At 34.7% G+C, this 24,378-nt stretch overlaps 1 protein-coding gene across 1 annotated transcript in view; it reads left to right on the forward strand.

Moving 5' to 3' along the window:
* HDX (highly divergent homeobox) overlaps positions 1-24,378 on the forward strand; it is a 245,475-nt gene that overhangs the window by 54,156 nt on the left and 166,941 nt on the right. The window lies entirely within an intron of this gene.

Genomic DNA, 24,378 nt, shown 5'->3' on the forward strand with positions numbered 1-24,378 from the left:
TTTAAGATTTTATTTTTAAGTAATATGTACACTCAACATGGGGCTCAAACTCACAACCCTAAGATCAAGAATTTAATGCTTGGGGCGCCTGGGTGGTTCAGTCAGTTAAACTTCTGACTTTGGCTGAGGTCATGATCTCAGGGTCGTGGGATCGAGCCCCATGTCAGGATCCCGGCTCAGCAGGGAGTCTGCTTCTCCCTCTGCCCTCCCCCCTGCTCATTTTCTCTCTCCTACTCAAATAAATAAATAAAATCTTAAAAAAAGAATCACATGCTTCACTGACTGAGCCAGCCAGGTGCTCCTAGTCCCACTTATTTATTTTTTATTGCATTACTTGTGCTTTATGTATCATATACAAAAGAAATCATTGCCAAGACCCAGGTCAAGGAGCTTTTTTCCTATCTTTTCTTCTAGGAGTTTTATGGCTTCCAATCTTACCTTTAATTCTTTAATCCTTTTTGAGTTTATTTTTGTAAGTAGCGTAAGATAGAAGTCTGGTTTCATTATTTTGCAAGTGCATATACAATTCTTCCAGCACCATTTATTGAGGAGACTGTGTTTTCTTCATTGAAAATTCTTGGATTTCTTGTCAAATATTAGTTGACCATATATGCATTAACTCATTTCTATGGTCTCAATTATGTTCCATTTGTCTATGTGTTTTTATGTCAGTATCATACTGTTTTGATTACTGTAGTTTTTAATATAGCTTGAAGTCAGGAAGTATAATGCCTCCTGCTTTGTTCTTTCTCAGGAGTGCTTTGGCTATTCGGGGTCTTTGGTGGTTCCGTATAAATTTTAGGATTATTTTCTACTTTAGTAAAAAAAAAATGCCATTGGAATCTTGATAGAGATTGCATTGAATCTATAGATGGATTTGGGTTGTGTGGACATTTTAACAATATTAATTCTTCCAAAACATGAACATAGGATACTGTTTCATTTATTTGTATCTTTTCTGATATCTTTTATCAATGCCATGTAGTTTTTAGAGTAGAGATATTTTACCCTTTTGGTTAAGTTTGTTCCTAAGTATTTTATTGTTTTTGGTTCTGTTGAAAATGGGATCATTTTCTTTATTTCTTTTCAAATTTCAATTTGTTGTTAGTATATAGAAATATTACTGATTTTTGTATGTTAATTCTTTTCTTACAACTTTACTGAATTTATTAATTGGATTTAGCATTTTGTGTGTGTGAAGTCTTCAGGGTTTTCTATATACAGTATCATGAAATCTCCAGATAGAGCCAATTTTATGTCTTCTTTTCCAATTCTGATGCCTTTTCCTTTTCTTACCTGATTGCTGTGGCTAGGACTTCCAGTACTAGGTTAAATAAATGTGATGAGTGGGCACCACTGTCTTATTCCTGATCCTAGAGGAAAAGCTTTAAACCATTGACTATTGAGTATAATGTTATTTGTGGACTTTTCATATATGGCTTTTTTAAATTTTGAGATCTCTTTCTTCTATGCCTAATTTGTTAAGACATTTTAGCATTAACAGATGTTGAATTTTGTCAAATGCTTTTTCTGCATCTACTAAGATGATTATATGATTTTTCTCTTACATTCTATTAATGGATGCATTGTATCACATTGATTTGCGTATGTTGAACCATTTTTGCATCTCAGGGATAAATCACACTTGATTATGGTGAAAAATACTTTTAATGTGCTGTTGAATTTGGTTTGCTAGTATTCTATTTTAGTTTATTTTTAATTTTTATATCTTGGACATAAAGATTTAAATCTAGGGCCTTCACCAGCCTCCCTCTTCTGTGTCTTAGTTTTTCTCAGGCTGCCTTTGCTCACCACTGAGGTGGGGTTGCTGCAGGTGGGGTGGGGTGTGAGAGATCACATGCTGCATTTGGTGAATTTTCTCTTATGGTTTAATTTTGATAAATTCCATTTATTTTTTTTCTTTCATGGATTGTGCTTATTATTTTTTTTTTTTACTGTATCTAAAAACTCATATCTAAATCCAAGGACATGCAAATTTTCTTACATTTTTGTCTAGAAGTTTTATAACTTTGTGTAACTATAATGTGTATGTGTGTGTAATTGAGCCTGATTCATTTTGAGTTCTTTTTTTATGCAAGGTGTTACGTACATATTATTCATTTTTAAAAAACAGGTGTCCAGGGGCGCCTGGGTGGCTCAGTCGTTAAGCGTCTGCCTTCGGCTCAGGTCATGATCCCAGGGTCCTGGGATCGGGTCCCGCGTCAGGTTCCCTGCTCTGCGGGAAGCCTGCTTCTCCCTCTCCCACTCCCCCTGCTTGTGTTCCCTCTCTTGCTGTCTCTCTCTCTGTTAAAAAATAAATAAAATCTTAAAAAAAAAACCCAAAAAACAAAAAAACAGGTGTCCAGGTGTTCTAGCAGAGTTTAACAGAAAAAACTATCTGTCCTCCAATGAATTGCTTTTGTGAAACATCAGTTGTGTGAGTCTGTTTCTAGGCTCTATATTCTGTTCTACTAATCTATATGTCCATTCTTTAGCTAATGCCACACTGTTTTGATTACTGTACGTAAGTCTGGAAATTTGGTAATGTGAATTCTCTGAATTTGTTCTTTTTCAGAATTGTTTTGGCTATTCTAAATAAATTTTAAAGTCATTTTTTGTCAATTTCTAGAAAAAACATTCAATTTTGGGGGGAACTGTATTGAAACTATAGAACAATTTAGAAAAAATTATAATCCTAACTAAGGATCCATGAATAATGTATATTAATCTATTTATGTAGGTCTTTAATTTCTCTATAACTTTTAGTATACAAACCATTTATATTTTTTTATTGCTAATCCCTAATTATTTCATATTTTTGGTACTCTTGTTAGTGGCATTGATTTTTTGTTTTCAATTTCTTATTGTTTGTTGCTATTACATAGAAACACAGTTGGTTTTTGTACATTATTATTCCCTATTCTTCCAAAAGTCACTCAGCTCCAATAGCTATTTTTGTAGATTCCACTAGATTTTCTACATAATCATGTTTTTTGTGAACGTAGATTTACTTCTTCTTTTGCAATCTGGATGCCTTTTCTTTTTCTTGCCTAATTGTACTAATTTGAATTTCCAGTAGAATGTTGGAGATAAGTGGTGAAAATGGACATCCATGTATTGTCATTGATCTTAGGGTAAAGTATTCAGTCTTTTACCATTAAGTATGATACTAGTTGAAATTGTTTATAGATAACCTTTATCAGATTAAGGAAGTTCCGTATTTGTAGTTTGCTGAGAGTTTTTATTTTTTTCCCTAAGATTTTATTTATTTATTTGACAGAGCGAGCAAGAGAACAGAAGCAGGGGGAACAGCAGAGGGTAAGGGAGAAGCAGGCTTCCCACTGAGCAGGGAGCCCAATGCAGGACTGGATCCCAGGACCCCAGGATCGTGACTGGAGCCAAAGGCAGATGCTCAACTGACTGAGCCACCCAAGCACCCCTTGCTGAAAGTTTTTATCATGAATGGATATTGGATGTTGTCAAGTGATTTTTCTGCATCTCTGATAACTTTTTTTTTCTATTTTTCTTTATCCCATTTATTCGTATTCACAAGTTAACAAAGAGTGTCAACAATTATTGTAGGTGAGGTGGGGTATTGCTGGATCAAAGGCTCTATAAGACATCTTTACTGATGGAATCAGAAGGCTTATTGAGTTCAACCCTCACACCTTTTTCACCTGTTAGATATTTTACTTTAGCTCGTGCTCTCTCATCTGCATCAAAATACCAAACAGTTATTGCGTACCTTGTAGAATATGCTGGTTGTACTTCATGAGGGTTGCGACGGTCATCTCTGATAACTTTTAAAAGATTATTAATATGGTGAATTACATTGATTTTTTTTGTTTCAAATTTTTTTTTTCAAATTTTTATTTAAATTCCAATTAGTTAACATATAGAAACTAATATTAGTTTCAGGAGTAGAATTTAGTGATTCATCACTTATATATAACATGCAGGGCTTATCACAGGTGCCTTCCTTAATACTCATCACACATTTAGCCCATCCCCCCACTCAGTTTGTTCTCTATAGTTAAGACCAACCCTGCATTCCTGGGACAAACCCTACATTGTCATGATGTAGTATTCTACTATATTGTTGGATTTGATTTGCTAAAATTTTGTTTAGAATTTTGCATCTTTTTTTTTTTTTTTTTCATCTGAGTGTTCTTGTAAAACCTGTCTGTTTATAAGAATAATGCCAACCTTATGAAATGAGTTATAGAGTATTCTTTCCTCTTCAATTTTTGGTAAAAGTTTGTATATAGCTGGTATTATTTCTTCCTCAGATGTTTGATAGAATTCACTAATGAAGCCATCTGTGCCTGGAGTTTACAGTGTGGGATTATAATTTCTTCAATATAGGACTACTCATGTTATCTATTTCTTATTGAATGAGCTTTAGTAGTGTTTTGTTGTTGTTTAATTGTGGTAAGAAACATAACATAAAATTCACCATATTAGCTATTATTACATGTACAGTTCTAGATTGTTAATTTTATTCACACTGTTATGCATCAGATCTCTAGAACTTTTTCATCTTCCAAAACTGAAACTCTGTACCCATTGAACTACAATTCCCCATTTCCTCCTCTCACTATCCCCTGGAAATCACCATCCTAATTCCTGTTTCTATGAGTTTGAGTACTTTAGCTTCTTCATATAAGTGGAATCATACAGTATTTGTCTTTTTGTGGCTGGTTTATTTCATAGAGCATAAAGTTATCAAGGTTCATCCATGTGGTAGAATGGGGCAGGATTTCCTTCTTTTTTTTGAGACTCTATACAAGCTTACAGACATACATTGTATGTACATACAACATTTTCTTTATCCATTCAACCAAAGATGGATATTTGGTTTACTTCTCCTCTTAGCTAATTGTGAATAATTCTGTAATGTACATAGCAGGCAAATATCTCTTCAAGATCCTGCTTTTAATTTTTTTGGATATATACCAAGCAGTGGGATTAGATTCCTGGATCACATAGTAATTCTATTTTTAATTTTTTTAAGGAATTGCCATAATGTTTCCCATAGCAGCTACACCATTTTATATCCCACCAACAATGCACAACAGTTCCAGTTTCTCCACATCCTAACAACTGTTTTTTTAAAGTGCCCCCACAGTGAGTGAGTGTGAGGCAATACCTCATTGTGGTTTTGATTTACATTTCTGTAATTATTACTAATGTTAAGCATCTTTTCATATTCTTGTTGGTTTGCCAGTATTTTAATGAGAATTTGTGCATTTATATTTATCAGCGTATTGGCTTGTAGTGTTCTTTTCTGGTAGTGCCCTTTTCTGCCTTTTCTGTATCAAGGTAATGCTGCCTATATGAAATGAGTTTTGGAGTGTTCCCTCCTCTTGGACTTTTTAGAAGATTTTGAGAAGGATTGCCATTAATTCTTCTTTAAATGTTTACTACATTTACCAGTGAAGTCATTTGGTTCTGGGAATTTTTTGTTGGGAGGTTTTTGAATGTGGGTTCATTCTCCTTATGAGTAATTGGTCTGTTCAATTTTTCCATTTATTCCTAATTGAGTCTAGATAGGTTTTATGATTCTAAGAATTTTTCTATTTCTTCTAGGTTGTTCAGTTTGTTAGTGTATAATTGTTCATAGTAGTCTCTTATTACTGTTCACATTTCTGTGGTGTCAGTAGTAATGGTTTATTTTTTACTTATAATTTTGTTAATTTGGGGCCTTACTCTCACTTCTGTAGTTAATCTAAGTAAAATTTTGTTAAAATTGTTTGTCATTAAAAAAAAAAAAAAAAAACAAACTCTTAGGTTTGTTAATCTTTTCTGATTTTCCTGTTTTCTATTTTATATATTTCTATTCTTTTCATTATTTCCTTCCATCTGCTACTTTTGGGTTCAGTTTATTTGTTTTCTAGTTCCTTGAGGCATAGAAATAGATTATTTGAGATCTTTCTTGTTTTGTAATATAGGCATTTGTTGCTATAAATGTTGTTTTCAAAATGGCTTTTGCTGCATCCTATATATTTTAGAGTGTTGTAGTTCCATTTTTGTTGGTTTCAGGATTTTTTTCCCTTTAAATTTTTCATCGATCCATTGGTTATTCAAGAGAGTACTGTTTAATTTCCATGTATTTGTGTTTACACTTTTCCTCTTATTATTTATTTCCAGTTTCATACCATTGTGGTGAGAAGATACTTGGTATGATTTCAGTCTCCTTGTATTTACTAAGACATGTTTTGTGGCCTAACATATGGCCTGACCTGGAAAATGTTCCATGTGCACTTAGGAAGAATTTGTATTGGGCTGTTGTCAAATACAGTGCTCTGTATAGGTCTGTTAGGTCCATTTGGTCTATATTGTAGTACAAATATTCTGTTTTTTATTGATTTCCAGTTGAGATGATCTATCCCTTCTTGAGAGTATGGTATGAAATTTCCCAAATGAGAATGATATTAGCTGTGAGTTTTTCCTATATGGCCTTTATTATGTTGTGATATGTTCCCTCTAATCCTACTTTGTTGAGGGCTTTTGTCATGAATGGATGTTGTACTTTGTCAAATGCTTTTTGCTGCATCTATTGAAATGATTATATGGCTCTTTTTATTTTTTAAGTTTTTAGTTAAATTTTACTAAGTTAACTTACAGTGTAATATTAGTTTTAGGTATACAATTAGGTGACTAATCGCAACTGCCCTCCTTAATTCCCCTCACCTATTTAACACATCCCCACACCCACCTCCCCTCTAGTAACCATCAGTTTGTTCTCTATACTTAAGAGTTGGTTTCTTGGTTTGCCTCACTTTTTCTTTCTCCCATGTTCATTTGTTTTGTTTCTTAAATTCCACACATGAGTGAAACCATATGGTATTTGTCTTTCTCTGACTGACTTATTTTACTAGCATAATACTCTCTCACTCCATTCATGTCATTGCAAATGGCAAGATTTCATTCTTTTTAATGGCTGAGTGATATTCCATTATATACATATACCACTTTTTCTTTAGGCATTCCTTGGTTTATGGTCATTTCAGCAGTTTCCGTTTGGCTATTGTAGATAATGCTGCTATAAACATCGGGGTGCATGTATCCCTTTGAATTAGCATTTTTGCATTTTTTTGGTAAATACCTGGTAGTATTATATGAAGAATCATAGGGTAGTTCTATTTTTAACTTTTTGAGGAACTTCCATACCGTTTTCCAGAGTAGCTGCACCACATTGCATTCCCACCTACAGTGTAGGGGTATTCCCCTTTTTCCACATCCTTGTAAACACATGTTCTTTCTTATTTTGCTAATTTAGCAATACTGACAAGTGTGAGGTGGTATCTCATTGTAGTTTTGATTTGTATTTCTCTGATGATGAGAGATGTTGAACATCTTTTCATGTGTCTGTTAGCCATTTGGATGTCTTCTTTGGAAAAATGTTTATTCATATCTTCTGTCCATTTTTTAACTGGATTATTTGATTTTTGGGAATTGAGTTTGATATATTCTTCATATAATTTCGATACTAACAGTTTATCAGATATGTGATTTGCAAATATCTTCCCTCATTCTGTAGGTTGCCTTTTTGTTTTGTTGATTGTTTCCTTTGCTGTTTAGAAGCTTTTTATCTTGAAGTTCCAATAATTCATTTTTGCTTTTGATTCCTTTGCTTCAGGAGATATAACTAGTAAGAAGTTTTTACTGCTGATGTCAGAGAGGTTATTGCCAAGTCCTTCTCTAGAATTTTAAAAGTTTCCTGTCTCATATTTAGGTCTTACATCCATTTTGAATTTATTTTTGTGTATGGTATAAGGAAGTGGTCCAGTTTCATTCTTCTGCATGTTCCTGTCCAATTTTCCCAACCCCATTTGTTGAAAAGACTGTCTTTTTTCCATTGGATATTCTGACCTGCTTTGTCAAAGATTAATTGACCATATAGTTGTGGGTGCATTTCTGGGTTTTCTATTCTGTTCCACTGATATATATGTCTGATTTTGAGCCAGTACCTTAGTGTCTTGATCACTACAGCTTTGTAATATAGCTTGAAATTTGTAATTGTGATGCCTCTACCTTTGCTTTTCTTTTTCAACATTGCTTTGGCTATTCAGAGTCTTTTTTGATTCCATACAAATTTGAGGATTGTTTATTCTAGCTCTATGAAAAATGCTGTTGGTATTTTGATAAGGATTGCATTAAATGTGTAGATTTCTTTGGGTAGCATAGACATTTTTAACAATATTTGTTTTTCCAATCCATGAGCATGGAATGTTCTTTTACCTGTTTGGTTAAGTTTATTCCTAGGTATCTTATGGTTTTTGGTGCAATTATAAATGGGATTGATTCCTTGATTTCTCTTTCTGCTGTTTCATTATTGGTGTATAAAAATGCAATAGAATTATGTACAATGATTATGTATCCTGAAACTTTACTGAATTCATGTATCAGTTCTAGCAATTTTTTGGTGCAGCGTTTTGGGTTTTCTGTAGAGAGTATCATGTCACCTGCAAATAGTGAAAGTTTGACTTCCACCTAGTCTATTTAGATGCCTTTTATTTCTTTTTGTTTTCTGATTGCTGTGGCTAGGACTTCCAATATTATGTTAAATAACCGTGGTGAGAGTGTACAACCCTGTCTTGTTCTTGACAAGAGAGGAAAAGCTCTCAAGTTTTCTGCATTGAAGATGAGATTAGCTGTGTGTTTGTTGTATATGGAATTTATTTTGTTGAGTATATTCTCTCTAATCCTACTTTTTTGAGTGTTTTTACCATGAATAGATGTTGTACTTTGCCAAATGCTTTTCGTACATCTATTGAGAGGGTCCTGTGGTTCCTATCATTTCTTTTATTAATGTGGTGTATCATGTTGACTGATTTGTGAATAGTGAACCACCTTGCAGCCCAGGAATAAATCCCACTTGATCATGGTGAATGATTATTTTAATGTACTGTTGGATTTTGTATGACAGTATTTTATTTCATTTTTTTGTTTATTTATTTATTTAAATTTTATTTTATTATGTTATGTTAGTCACCATACAATACATCATTAGTTTTTGATGTAGTGATCCACCATTCATTGTTTTCATATAACACCCAAGTGCTCCGTGCAGTACATGCCCTCTTTAATACCCATCACCAGGCTAACCCATCCCCCCACCCCCCTCTCCTCTAAAACCCTCAGTTTGTTTCTCAGAGTCCATAATCTCTCATGGTTCATCTCTCCCTCTGATTTCCCCTCCTTCATTTTTCCCTTCCTTCTCCTAATGTCCTCCATGCTATTCCTTATGTTCCACAAATAAGGGAAACCATATGATAATTGACTTTCTCTGCTTGACTTATTTCACTTAGCATAATCTCCTCCAGTCCCATCCATGTTGATGTAAAAGTTGGGCATTCATCCTTTCTGATGGCTCAGTAATATTCCATTGTATATGTGGACCACATCTTCTTTATCCATTCATCTGTTGAAGGGCATCTCGGCTCTTTCCACAGTTTGGCTATTGTGGACATTGCTGTATGACAGTATTTTATTGAGAATTTTGCATCCATGTTCTTCAGGGATATTGGCCTATTGTTCTCTTTTTAAGTGGAGTCTTTATGTATACAGTTTTGGTATCAGGGTAACGCTGGCCTCATAGAATGAATTTGGAAGTTTTCTAGAGAAGAGTAAGTATTAACTCTTGTTTAAATGTGTGGTAGAATTCATCTGTGAAGCTATCTGGTCCTGGACTTTTTTTTAATTGGTAAATTTTCGATTACTGATTGAATTTCTTTGCTGGTTATTGGTCTTCAAGTTTTCTATTTCTTCCTGTTTCAATGTTGGTGGTTTATATGTTTCTAGGAATTTATCAAGTTTTTCCAGGTTTTCCAATTTATTGCCATTAGTTTTTCATAATATTCTCTTATAATTGTTTGTATTTCTGTGGTGTTGGTTGTTATTTCTCCTCTCTCATTAGTGATTTTATTTATTTGGGTCCTTTCTTTTTTCTGTCAACTCTGGCTATGGGGTTACCAATTTTATCAATTTTTTTCAAAGAACTAGCTCCTTGTTTCATTGAGCTAGTCTATTGTTTTTTTGGTTTTTTTTGTTTTTTTTAGTTTCTATATCATTTATTTCTGCTCTAATCTCTTATTATTTCCCTCTTTTTCCCACTTTAGGCTTCATTTGTTGTTTTTCTTCTAGCTCCTTTAGTTATAAGGTTTGGTTATCTGAGATTTTTCTTGCTTCTTGAGGTTTGCCTATATTGCTATATATACTTACCTCTGAACACCACTTTTGCTGTATCCCAAAGGTTTTGGACTGTTGTGTTTTCATTTTCTTCTTTTTACACTGTTGGTGGGAATGCAAATTAGTGCAGCCACTCTGGAAAACAGTATGGAGGTTCCTCAAAAAGTTAAAAATAGAGCTACCTCATGGTTCAGTTATTAAACTACTAGGTATTTATCCAAAGAATCCAAAAATACTAATTCAAAGTTATACATGAATCCTGAATGGAATATTACTCAGCCAAAAAAGAATGAAATCTTGCCATTTACAACAACATGGATGGAGCTAGAGAGTATAATAGTAAGTGAGGTAAGTCAAAAAAAGGCAAGTACCTTATGATTTTACTCATATGTGGAATTTAAGAAACAAAACAAATGATCATGGGGGAAAAAAGGGGCAAACCAAGAAACAGAGTCTTTTTTTTTTTTAATTCAAGTTAGTTAACATATAGTATAATATTGGTTTTAGGAGTAGAATTTAGTGATTCATCACTTACATATAACACCCAGTGCTCATCCCAACAAGTGCCCTCCTTAATGCCCATCACCCATTCAGCGCAACCCCCCCACGTCCCCTCCAGCAACCCTCAGTTTGTTCTCTATAGTTGAGAGTCTGTTTTATGGTTTGCCTCCCTCTCTGTTTTTATCTTATTTTTTAAAAAAATTTCCTCCCTTTCCCTATCTGTTTTGTTGCTTAAATTCCACATATGAGTGAAATCTTATGATATTTGTCTTTCTCTGACTGACTTATTTCGCTTAGCATAATATATTCTAGTTCCATCTACATTGCTTCAAATGACAAGATTTCATTCTTTTTGATGGCTAATATTCCTATATATATACACACACACATATATACACCACATCTTCTTTATCCATTTATCATTTGATGGACATTTGGGCTCTTTCCATAATTTGGTTATTGTTGATAGTGTTGCTGTAAACATCGAGGTACATGGGCCCCTTTGAATCAGTATTTTTATATCCTTTGACTAAATTCCTAGTAATGCAATTGTTGGGTCATATGGTAGTTCTATTTTTAACTTTTTGAGGAACTCCATACTGTTTTCCAGAGTGGCTGCAGCAGTTTGCACTTCCACCAACAGTGCAAAAGTGTTCCCCTTCAAGAAACAGACTAACTATAGAGAGCAAACTGATGATTACTAGAGGGGATGTGGGTGGGGGTTGGGTTAAATAAGTGATGGCTATTAAGAAGTACACTTGTGGTGAGCTCTGGGTGTTGTACTTAAATATTGAATCACTAAGCTGTGCATCTGAAACTAATATTACACTCTATGTTATCTTACTGGAGTTTAAATAAAAACTTAAAAAGTATAAAGTCAGCACATACTGCATGGAACATTGGGTGTTATATGAAAACAATGAATCGTGGATCACTACATCAAAAACTAATGATGTATGGTGACTAACATAACATAATAAAATTAAATTAAATTAAAAAAAAGACTAACAAGTCTACATGAAATAAGGAAGATTAGATATTGGGTCCATGGGATCAGTGGAAGCATGTGGTATGAATCTTGGCAATAGTTTTAGTAGGTTGATGTATATGATTAAATAAACATGAATTATGTTCAAAGACAAATATACTGGGAGAAAATAATATTTGAGATATACATATCAAAGTATGAATATGCATAATATAAAGAACTTTGCATATAATACAGTAGATTAGGACACAAACTCTGCAGCCACCTCCAACTCCTGCTGAAGTTTGAACCCTAGTGTGGTTACTTACCAGCTGTGTGACCTTGGAAAAGTGTTTTAACCTCTCTGGGCTCAGTCAGTGTTCCCAGCAATAACAATATATTCATATATGAATAGCTTGCAAATATTCAAATAATTTATTCAAATAGAGTTTTGAAACTTACCTATTTATTTATCTTTTTGTTTTTTTTGAGAGAGAGAGCACGTGTGAGGGTGGAGAGGCAGAGGGAGAGAGAAAATCTTTTTTTTTCCCTTTGGGAGGAGGAGCAAAGGGGGGTAGAGTCTTAAGCAGGCTCCACACTCAGTGTGGAGCCGATGTGGGGCTCAATCTCATGACCTTGAGATCAAGATCTGAGCTGAAATCAAGAGTTGGAGGCTTGACTGACTGAGCCACCCAGGTGCCCTGAAACTTATTTATTATGTATAAAAACCAAGTTTCTCTAGAATGAAGTTGGTGGTGGCAAAGACTTATTTATAGTTCACGAAGATGGTTAGGACTAAAGATCATATGAAATATTATAAAATAAACCTTCAAGGAAAGAGACCTACCTCCTACCAGTTTCCTTTTATTTAAAACAAATAAACAAAACACCACCCAAACAAACAACAGTTGCTCATCTGTTTTATTTTTAATGACAAAGTCAATGTATTGTAATTTGTGATCTATATAATAGGTTCTAATTCTTTTGATTAGTCAAAAATTAGTTTAGAGACATGTGGTACCTGGGTGGCTCAGTCAGTTGGGCATCCGGCTCGATTTTGGCTCAGGTTATTGTCTCGGGGTCTTGGGATTGAGCCCTGAGTGGGGCTCCATGTAGAGTCTGCTTGAGGTTCTCTCCCGCTGTCTCCCTCTGCCCCTCCTTCTGTGCTCTCTCTCTCTCTCAAATAAATAAATAAATCTTTAAAAAAAAAAGTTAGTTTGTTTCCTGGAGTCCAGAGTCTCTCATGGTTTGTCTCCCTCTCTGATTTCTTCCCATTCAGTAGAAAGAAAGAAAGAAAAAAAGATAGTTTAGGGGCAGTTCATTGGTAATATGTTCAGTCTCTGGGTCATGTTTTTGGTTTTGAAACATAAGTGACACATTTCGATCTCTCAGTTAGTCAGTTGCAGAAAAATTCTCCACATTGAATATTCTTAGAATACTCTTTTATGTGTTTGTTTTTTAGACAAAAATGCCTTAAACTGATGCACAAAATGTTCTTAAAACCCATAGATTTGTATAATGGAGTATATTTCCCATTTTGATGATGTATTTCTTGGAATATGTAGTTTTTATGGAACATATCTTATGACGTAAGAATATCCTTTAAATAACAACTTCAATAATCCCTTTAAAAAAAAAGTATAAAGTCAGCAGCTATGACTGTAATACTGTTTATTTTGTCTTTTATCTCTTTTAGTTCTTACTTTATATATTTAGGTCCTCTGATGTTGGACACATAAACATTTATAATTTTTATATTCTGTTGATGGATTGGACCCCCTTACCATTGTATAATGACCTTCTTTGTCTCTTTTTACCCTTTTTAATGTAGTCTAATTTGTGTGATGTAATTACAGATATTCTTGCTTTCTTTTACAGTGTTTTTGAAATATTTTTCTGTCTCTTCACTGTCAGTCTATGTATGTCTTTAAGGCTAAACTGAGTCTTTTGTTGGCAGCGTATTATTGGATCATGTTCTTCCATCCATTGAACCATTGTTTCTTTTACTTTTGTTCCTCTCCCCCATATTTTAGGTTATAGATGTTGCAGTTTACATATTTTTATATTGTATAACCAATAACACATTTTGTTACTTATAGTTATTTTTTACTATGTGTTTTAACTTTTAAAGTACAGGTGTAAGCAAATTATACACCACCACTTCCATATTATAGAATCTAACTTTGACTGTATATTTACAATTACCAGTGAGTTTTATTCTACCTTTAAGTGTTTTTATGGTGTTAGTTAACATCTTTTTAATTTCATTAGTAGATCTCCCTTTAGCATTTCTTGTAAGGCAGGTTTAGTGTGGTGAACTCCCTCAGCTTTTGTTTATTCAAGAAAGTATTTCTGAAGGACAACTTTGCTGGGTATAGACTCTTGGTTGACAGTTCTTTTTTTTTTTCTTTTCTTTTTCTAAAGATTTACTTATTTGAGAGAGAGAAAAAAACAGAGAGAGTGCATGAATGAAAGGAGGGGCAGAGGGAGAAAATATTAAAGCATACTCCCTACTGAACACAGTGTACAACACAAGGCTCTGACCTGAGCCAAATGACCTGAGCCACATGACCTGAGCCACATGACCTGAGCCAAAACCAAGAGTTGGATGCTTAAGTGACTGAGCCACCCAGGTGCCCCAGTTTTTTTTTTTTTTTTTCTTTCAGTATTTTGATTATATCATTCCATTATCGTCTGGCCTGAAAAGTTTGTTGAGAAATCTGCTTATAATCTTAAAAGAATTACCTTGTATGTAACTTCTTTCTTCTCTCTTGCTACTTTCAAATCTTCCTTTGTCTTTGACTTTTGACAATTTAGTTATAACGTATCTCAGTATCGCTCTGCTCAGGTTCAAACTATTTGGGGTTCTTTGGGCCTCATGGATATGGATGTTCGTTTTTCTCCCCACATTTGGGAAGCTTTCAGCCATTATTCCTTCAGATATACTTTCTGTACTATTCTCTTTTCTTCTTCTGTCATTCTCATAATGTGGATAATTTTTTTTTTTATCATGTCCCACAAATTCCATTGGTTTTCTTCCCTCTTTTTCATTCTTTTTTTTTCTTTTTGTTCTTCTGACTGTGTAATTTCAAATGGTCTATCTTTTAGGTCTCTGATTCTTTCTTCTGCATGACTGAGCCTAGTTTTGAAGCTCTCCATTGAATTTTTTAGGTCAGTCATCGTATTTTTCAGATCTAGGCTTTCTGGTTGTTGTTTTTGTTTTCAATGGTTTCTATTTCTTTGTTGAACCTCTTTTTTCATGCATTGTTTCACTACATTTAATTGTGTTTCTGTGTGTTCTAATAGGTCAGTATACTAGTTCACTTATTTAAAAGGGATTGTTTTAATTCTTTTTTTAACTGTTCATAGATCTCCATTGCTTTAGGGGCAGTTATTGAAATTTTATTGCTTTCCTTTGGTGGTGTCATGTTGACCTGATTTTTCATGATCCTTGATTGTTTACTTTGGTCTGTGCATTTGAGTAAACACTCTCTTCTTCCAGACTTTACACATTCTCTTTGGCAAAGACAGTTCTTCACCAGTCAGCTCACTCTGGGTTTCTGAATATGTGTGCTGGTAATGTCCTTAGGAAGCGGAACTTGCTATTCAGAGTTGTTTTGGGTCAAGGTCACTGCCTGAGCTCTGAGTTTTATTGGGTTTCCTCTGGCTGAGAACAGTTGAATAGGACTGCTCGTTTGCTTCTCCGCACAAGCAAGGCAAGTTACCTCTTAGGTTGTGTTCCACAATTGCCTGCCTTCCCTGGACAGGCTACCTAAATGGTTAAGTCTGGGTACTATACTCAGTAATAGTTGGTGCTTTGAAATTGTTCAGTGTAAGAGAACAGACCGCAGGTTCTGCATATCTCCTTCTTTGGGGATTTAAATCAGGCAAGACTATGTACTGAATTCCCTAGCCAGATAGGGCCACCAGTTTTCCTTTGCAGATAGGGGAAAGCCATGGGTTCTGCTTTCTGTTTAAGATTCACTGTAAGCAGGGCTGTTGGATGAGCTGTGCAACTTTCCATGTGCTCTTGTTAGGTTCCCTGGTTGGTTAGACAGAGGCTGTATTCAACAATGGGAAGGGCTACAAATTCATTTGTCTTCCTGGGTGGAGCAGGAGAACCATTTTCAAGGCTGGAAAGGCTTTTTGTTTTTGGTCTTGACTCAAGTCAAACCATGCCACCAAGTTAACTGGCTAAATGGGGCCACTGACTTTGCTCTGTGGATAATCAGCTTTTCCTGCCAGATTCTCCACTCAAACATTGCTGGGCTCTGAAGCTCTCCAGGTGTTTCAACCAGACTTTATTGCCAGGTGGTACTGGGAGCTACACTTAGCAGTAGATATGGTAGGAAGTAGCTCCCCTGCTGAGCAAACAGGATAGTCAGCCCCAAGCAGCCTCCTGTGTATTCCCAGTCAGGGTGTCTGGTCCGGAGGGGTTTTGGAGCTATGCTCATCAATGAGGGAGATTATGAATTAACTCCCCTACCTAGGCAGAGCAGGTAAACTGACTCCAAGCTGGGGTAAGCTCTTTATCTATGGTCTTGATTCAAGTTGACCCACTTTCCTAGTTCCCTAGTTGAACAGTGCCACTGGCTGTGTTCTGTGGATGATCAACTTTACCTGCCACACTCCGATCTAGTGCTGCTGAGTTATGCAGCTTCCAGGTGTTCTGGCTAGCCTTTCTGGTTAGGAATGGCTAGGAGCTATACTCAACAGTGGGTTGGGCTATGACTTAGCAACCTTGGGGCAGATAAGGATGCAGGGCTGGAAAGCTCTTCATTTGAGGACCCAAACAAGGCAGACCTGCACCTTGCTGAGTTCCCTGGTCAGACTGCACAACCATGTTGGCTCTGCAGATAAGCCATACTACTGGGTGGGACAACTACTTGGGCATTGCAGTTAGGAGTTTGGTCTGCCCAAATCTGAGTGCTGGTTGTTGTGAACCCCTGTGTGTAATGAGTCACTTCTGCTGCTTTCAAGATTCTCTCTTTGTATGTGTCTTTTGACAGTTTGATTATAATATATCTCCATGTGAATCTCTTTGAATTTATCCTAGTTAGAGTTTGTTGAGCTTCGTGGATTTGTATGTCAATGACTTTCCTCAGATTTGGGAAGTTTTCAGCTATTATTTATTCAATCATTTCTCTGCCTCTTTCTCTTTTTCTTATCCTTTCAGGACTTCTATAATACATATATTGGTCTGCTTGTTAATCTCCCATAAGTTTCTTAGGCCCTGTTTATTTTTTTTTCATTCTTTTTAGTTTTTGATCCTCAAACTTGATAATATCAAATAACTTTCCTTCAAGTCCACTGATTCTTTCTTCTACCTCTTCCCATCGTCTGTTAAACTCTTTCAGTTAATTTTTCTTTTTTTTTTTTTTCAGTTAATTTTTCAATTCAATTGTTGCACTTGTCATTTCCAAAATTCCTGTTTGATTCTTTTTATAATTTCTATCTCTTTGATGATATTCTCATTTTGTTCATATACCTTCTTCCTGTTTTCCCTTAGTTCTTTGTCCATGTTTTCCTTTAGCTCTTTGAGCATATTTAAGATAGTTGTTTTAACATATTTGTCTAGTAATTCTGATGTCATTTTTTTCAGGGATATATTCTTGAGAGTTTTTCCTTTGAAGGGACAATGTTTTCCTGTTTCATTGTATATATTGTGTGTTTTTTTTTTTTTTTAATTGAGCATTTGAAAAACAACTGTCGTATAGTTCTTGCAGTCTGGGTCTGTGCAGTTCAAGACCTTCAGTAATTCGCCTGGTATAAAGGCTTAAGGTCTTTGCAGGCCTTTTCCTGGGCATGTGTCTCCCCTGGTCCTGTACATGCTTTTTACTGATTATCCTATTAAAGGTCTTAATTTCCCAAAGAGTATCACTTCTGCTTCTCCTAGAGCCCTTGGTTGGTCTATTATAATCCTCAATCGGTAATCTTTTTCTCCAGATATATGCAGGTCTGTGGTGGCCTTGCAGTTTTCTTGAGTCTTGCTTGCTGCTTCCTGCTATTTCCCCTAGACTGAGATGTGATCCATGCCACTTTTAGCTATCTGAGCTCCAAGTTAGGTGCTAAAGAGATTAATCACTCAGGCAGCCCAAATTCAGGTTAGAATGCTATAAATTCAGTCTGTTCTGTTCTCTGGTTCACATAAGAGAACTGGAGACCAGGCCAGCACTTCCCCTAAGCTATGTTATGCTGCAACAGAAAGGGAGTATGACAAGATCAAGTAAAAATGCCGTGAAACTTCCTACCATTTGCATATGGAATATTTTTTGATTGGGCTTTTGTCTGATTGCTATAGATCTTTGACTGATTTCTAAAGCTACAATAATGTTATTCTTATCAGTCTCTAGTTTTTAATATTTCCATAGGGGATGAGACTCTGGAGCTGCTTAGTTCTTTATCTTGCTGGCTTCTCTCTGTTGTTTGTTTTTTAAATTACAAGTGAATGTAGCAGTCCATATAGTGTTATTGCAAAAAACATCCAGCGTGTTTGAATTCTTTTAAATGCCTATCTTTTGGTTTAACAAGGAACCTTGTGCAAAGCAAAAACTTGGAATCATGATTCATATTAAGAATCCTGGTCCAGCCTAGCAAGGATTGTAGTTTGATAAGAGCTATAAATCTTTTCCTGTTGTTTAAGGAACTGGTCTCTGAATATACCTGTAATAAAACATTTCATTTCAGTTGTATATTTATAACTTAAAGCTACCATTTGACTGTTTTCTGAATTTAGTAAAGAATTTATATTTTTTATAATTTATAAAATTTCTTTTTTATATGAGTAAAATTAAGATAATATTTTAAAATATGTTAAAGTATAATTTCAGGGTATCCAGATTTGTAATTGTATACTTCCCAGGGCCATTGGACCAGAAGTAATCATTCCACATATTAATTTAGATTATTTTCCTAATATCTTTCCATTATTTTTCACAAACAGTATCTCTAGAATCAGTATGGTGAAATCATTAGTTATGTTATGTCTGAGTACTTTTTATAATTTCATCGAAACATCTTGGAATTTGAGTTTCCCTGATTTTAGTCTCTTGTGCTTTATGAAATTTACCAAAATTATGTAGGAAGAAGAACAAGTCCCAAATAGCCTCTTGGTTTTTGATTGCAAGAAATTTTCAGGCTGGTAATATTTTCTAAACACAAAATTTTTATCACTTAATAGAAGAAAAATTCATATGCTTAAATAAGATGTTAGTTGCATGGGCAAAAGTTGTAGTATTGGAATTTCAATTTGTAAAACTTATTTCTTTTTTCTTTTTTTCTTTTTTTTTTACTGAGGAAACATTTATTTCTTAATCTTACTCAGTCTACTTAGTATCTTCCTGATGTTTAACTATGTACAGCAGGGAGTGATGCCTGCCCAATCTAGCCACCACCTGTTTTGGTCTGTCTCCAACTAGCAGTCGTTTTTTACATTTTTAAATAACTGAGGGAAAAAATGAAAAAAGACAAGTACATTTGTGGCACATAAAAATTATATGAAATTCAGATTTCAGTGTCTCTGAAAGCATAGCTTAGGATGACTGCATGCCCTTAAAAGCCACACACGCTGATCCCCACCCTCCCAACACAAAGTTCATGCACCCGTGATCCTCTTTGGTTATCCTTGACTATTAAGAATCACCCCGGATAATCGCTCACAGGTACAGCTTTTACTACATGTCCCCTCGCCCCACTTAACAGTAGCAGAAATTCATTTCCGGGGAGAAATTTCACCCGGCATTAAATAGATCCTTAGGAGGATAATGCACTCCTTTCTGTTTTATTGAATGCTGGAAATGTTATCAAGGGAAAGAAATTTATCACTCTCCCCCGAAAGCTTGGACCAGGGTAATTTTGCACCTTCTTTTTATTTTTTTATTTTATTTATTTATTTATTTATTTTTTAAAGATTTTATTTATTTATTTGACAGAGAGAGACACAGCGAGAGAGGGAACACAAGCAGGGGGAGTGGGAAAGGGAGAAGCAGACTTCCCGCCGAGCAGGGAGCCCGATGCGGGGCTCGATCCCAGGACCCTGGGATCATGACCTGAGCCGAAGGCAGACGCTTAACGACTGAGCCACCCAGGCGCCCCTGCACCTTCTTTTTAAATGATTGACACCACAACAAAGCTGGGTTAAGTTCTGTCTTCTTTCTCCCCAGCATTCAGTGCGTACCCCGCTAATCCAATTTACAGGAAATCTTCTCCCGTGAACAGGGCAGCCTGTGGGTTTGCCCACATCAGGCTGGCAGAGAACAGATAGGCTCATTCATTAGCACAGGTTCACACCCCAAAGGGTAATGGCCTTCTGCCTGCTGGACTCCCTTTGCAGTAGATACTGCTTATTTTATTTCTGAAAGCTTTTCCATACTTGGTAGAGAGATGAGAGGGAAGTTTTTTTTTTAAATAAGCCAGTACATCTTTTCTTCTTTGCTCCAGAACACATTGTTCTCTACCAGAAGTTAGTTTTTCCCTCCTCCCAAATGCCTACCTCCATGTAATGGTCTTTAGTACATTTCCACTCTTGGCCTTTTGTTGAATTTTAGCAAGTGAAGCTAGTGTATAGTGATGGTGCATGTTAGTTCAATCAAGCAATCAACATATATTTACTGATCGCCTACCACATGCCTAGCAGCGTCTTCTACATTCTATACCTTATAATTTTAAAACATCTGGGAAGCTCTGCTGATTAAAGCAGAATGATTGATAGGTGTTATTGTTCAACTGATATCAAAACAACTGATGGAAAGCTAAAATATTGGTTTATGAATCTGTTATTGCTAAATTTTGCTGATAGATATGGTTATTGTCTGATTATTTCAGTTAATTCATTTTTAAATAGACTATCCAGCATATGTGTAGAATTGTCTTTTTTTTTTTTTTTAGAGAGAGAGAAGGAAAAGGAGGGAGATGGGATAGAGGGATAAGGAGAGAATCTGAAGCAGACTCATGGAGCCTGATGCAGGGCTTGATCTCACAACCCTGAGATCATGACCTGAGCCTAAATCAAGAGTTGGATGCTTAACTGACTGAGCCACCCAGGTGCCCTTAGAATTGTCTTTATAACAGAAAGACGTTTAAAATCAAATAAATGCTTTTTTTGTATATATTCGTGTGTGACTATATACAAATAATTATACTAAATTGTTTTAAACATGATACCTTGCCCTTAAGAATCTCATAGTCTAACAGAAAGTTACAGCAGAGTCATATGTATGGTCATATGTAGGGTCTAAATATTGTAAAATGAAATGTAGTAAAAATTGCTTTTAAAATTCCTTAAATCATCTATAAAAGTAACTATATACATGCTTTCCTGTGAATGTATACTCATGTACAGTAATATGTATACATATAGTGTATAATTAATATTCTGATATTACCTATGTTAAATATAATTTTCCATGAGAAAGGTATGTATGTTATAGTTTGGTTCACAAACCTTAATTCTCCATATGATGTGACTCTGGTTTACATCCAAATAAGTGTATTACTTCCTTTGGTGTATCCACTTTTAACCATGAGAAGCAGATTTCCAACATTAGGCACTTCCTTGCATTCACATCCAAAATTGTGACTCTCCAACTCTCTGTTTGAGCAGGCCAGCCATTTGGAGAGGCAGTCTTATGAGGGCCATAAAAAAAAAAAAAAAACAAAAACAAAACAAAACAAAAAAAAAACTATTCCAGTAATTTCCAGACTGTCTAGTTCTCTTCAATCTCATGCACAAGACCTGTCTTTTGAAATGTATTTTATATTCCTCTTCTGAATTACTACCTCCCCTAACTTTGTTCCAAGCCTGGATTGCCTCTTGCCTAAACTATTGTAAGTTTCCATACTAAAAAAAAAAAAAAAATGTTACCATACTTATTCAATTTACTGTACACATTGAGTCAAATCAGTCATCTTAATGTATAAAAATACATTCTGACCATACAACTCATTTTCTTAAAAACTTTCAATGGTTCCCTATTTTCCACTGAATTAGACGTAAATGTACTTTGGTATTCATGGCCTCCACAAAGTAACCCCAATTCCATTTTGAGTTCTAGTTGAACTGGCATGCCCAGACACATCTTATCCTTTTATTCCACTGTGCTTGTGCCATTCTTTTCCTCTGTAATGCTCTTTGTTATTTCTATCAAAATTCTCATTTTTTAAGTTTCAGCTGAGATATAAATCTTCAAGTTTGATGTAATTTTGCCATATCTTGAACTCCTTTCATTTGTTGTTCCTTTCTTATGACACTTATCATAATATTCTTACATTAAAGTCGTTCATGTTCCTTTCTTATCTTTCCCTCTTATATCATAATTCATGCCCTCCAGGAAATTATGTTTTACACATCTTTTTTATTTCCTATAGCACCTAAAACAGCACCTACTTTAGAAGAGATGCCTGATAAATATTTGAACAGAATTCAATTAGTTACTTTGGAAAATTATCTAATCTTATCTCAATAATGTTTAATTTGTCAAAAAGTTATTGAAGTTCTTTTGCAATTGCTTTAAGGACCTGTGAGATTTTTTAAAATGCTTTTATTGGTAGCAAATCTTCATCATTTGAGGGAGAATTTGATTTTGGAAAATATAATTTATGCTGAGCTACACTTAGTGAATAATATTGATGTTCAATTTGGGCTTTTATATTTTCAGTTAAAGGGAATACAAAATAATGAGACAGAGTCTCTGGGTGTTATGAACTGCCAACTCCAAAAGAAAAGTTCCCAAAATGTTTTCAACAATGGCAACATCATTGTAATGACTTTATAGCTTCCTAAGTTTTCTACTTTGAAACATACAGTACTCATTTGGATGTGTAAATTCGAATATATTTGTTAAATCAGTCTTGTCTCTTTGTCAATTAATTTTGCAGTTTTCCAAATCAGGGTGTTGAAAAATGTGTTTGGAATTTAAATATCATTTAAATGATAAGCATATTATGCTGCTCATTTGAAATACTATTTTTATAGCTTCTGGTGAGGGAGAAACCAAGTCATCACTATTGACCAAACAAAACTTCCCAAATTTGAAGAAAATATGTTTATACAGTATTATTATTCAAAAAAGTATACAAGTTCAGCTGCTGTGGTTGGCTTTCCTGAATTTTACCAGAAACATAAGGAACTGAAAAAAGATTTGAAGTAAACAGGAGAAGGTTGTTGAATATAGCATTTGAGTATTGTGTAACTGGTGTCACAGAATTATAAAACAAAAATGTGAAACTTCATCTCTTCCCAATGCACATGGAATTGATAACATTTGTATGTGAATGTGCTTACAGGAGTTTTCTGTTTTCTTGGTTAAATACAATTGACTTAAGCAGAAAACCACATTTTAAAAATTAATTAATTTACTTATTTAGAGAGCGAGCTTGAGTGGGGGGAGGGTCAGAGGGAGAGAATCTCAAGCAGCCTGCCCTGAGTGTGGAACCTGATGTGGGGCTTAATTCCACAACCCAGAGATTGTGAACTGAGCCGAAATCAAGAGTCACTTAACTGACTAAACCACCCACGCACCCCAGAAAACCACATTTTATATTCTTAAAATGTATAATGCCCAATTTTAAAAACATTCAATTACCATGTATATTATATGTATCATTTTTTATTTTATATGCAACTTTTTAGTACATAAACCAGTATGTACTAAAAAGTTGCATATAAAATAAAAAAATGAGTGCAGTTTGGTTTAACATGTTTTCTTTAGCAACTTTATATAGCCAGTTTTAAATTATCCTAACTAAAAGGTAGGAGCATGTGCACAGATAATCCAAAATAGTTGGATATCTCTATTTTTTTCAAGTTGGATATCTCTATTTTTTCATATATTATGTGATTATTGTAGTAGTCTTAGCTCTTTCATTCAGCTAGCAACCAATTTACTTTACAAACATTATATTATATACCAAGTACTGATGGGAGGACAAGGAAGTATAGGTTTTGAAGAATTTTTTTCCATAGAAATTTCATTATTACTTAGTTTACCATTTTATATTTATTTATTTTTAGTTTACCATTTTTTAAGAATCAATTACTCAAAACTTTTCATGATCCTCAAGCATTACAGTTTATTGCCATGTTACTGTAATGGGATTTTTAACTCAACTAAAATTATTTTTATTTTTTTTTCCTTAAAAGTATTATTTGGAGTTTATATCATTAATTTTTCTTAGCCTATCCCTAGCATGGTGGTATATTTTGAACTCAAAATAAAATTTCAGATCTAGTGGCCAGGGACAGTAATAATTTACCTGAATTTTGAATAATTAAGGATATTACTTTATTATTTGCATTGAGTGATTATCACTCCTTATCAGTAACATAATACTAATTCATAAGTCATTACTAAATGTAATTTTATCAAAAACAAAAAATGTTCAATTGAATATCATATTCTGAGCATCACCATTTAGCAAGGCTGATTTGACTTGTCAGTCTCTCAGGAAGTATGTGTTTGGGAGGGAAGGAGAGGGCAAGAGGAGAATTTGGAGTATTCCCTAAAACTTGTAAATCCCAGGAAAAAGTATGGTTACATCTAGGCTACCCTGTACTGTAGCTCACAGGACCACCTTGGTCTCTGTAAACAGTCCCCAGAATCCAACTGGAGTAGCACTTATCTCCTTGTGTGCCAATGCTGATGAAATAAGGTGTTGCTGGCTATTCATCTTAGTAGTTTCTGCTTAAAAGGGAACTTGCAGTTATGTAGGCTGTCTAG

The sequence above is a fragment of the Phoca vitulina genome, unplaced genomic scaffold (genome assembly GCF_004348235.1).
Source record: "Phoca vitulina isolate PV1807 unplaced genomic scaffold, GSC_HSeal_1.0 scaffold51, whole genome shotgun sequence".
Taxonomy (NCBI): Eukaryota; Metazoa; Chordata; class Mammalia; order Carnivora; family Phocidae; genus Phoca; species Phoca vitulina.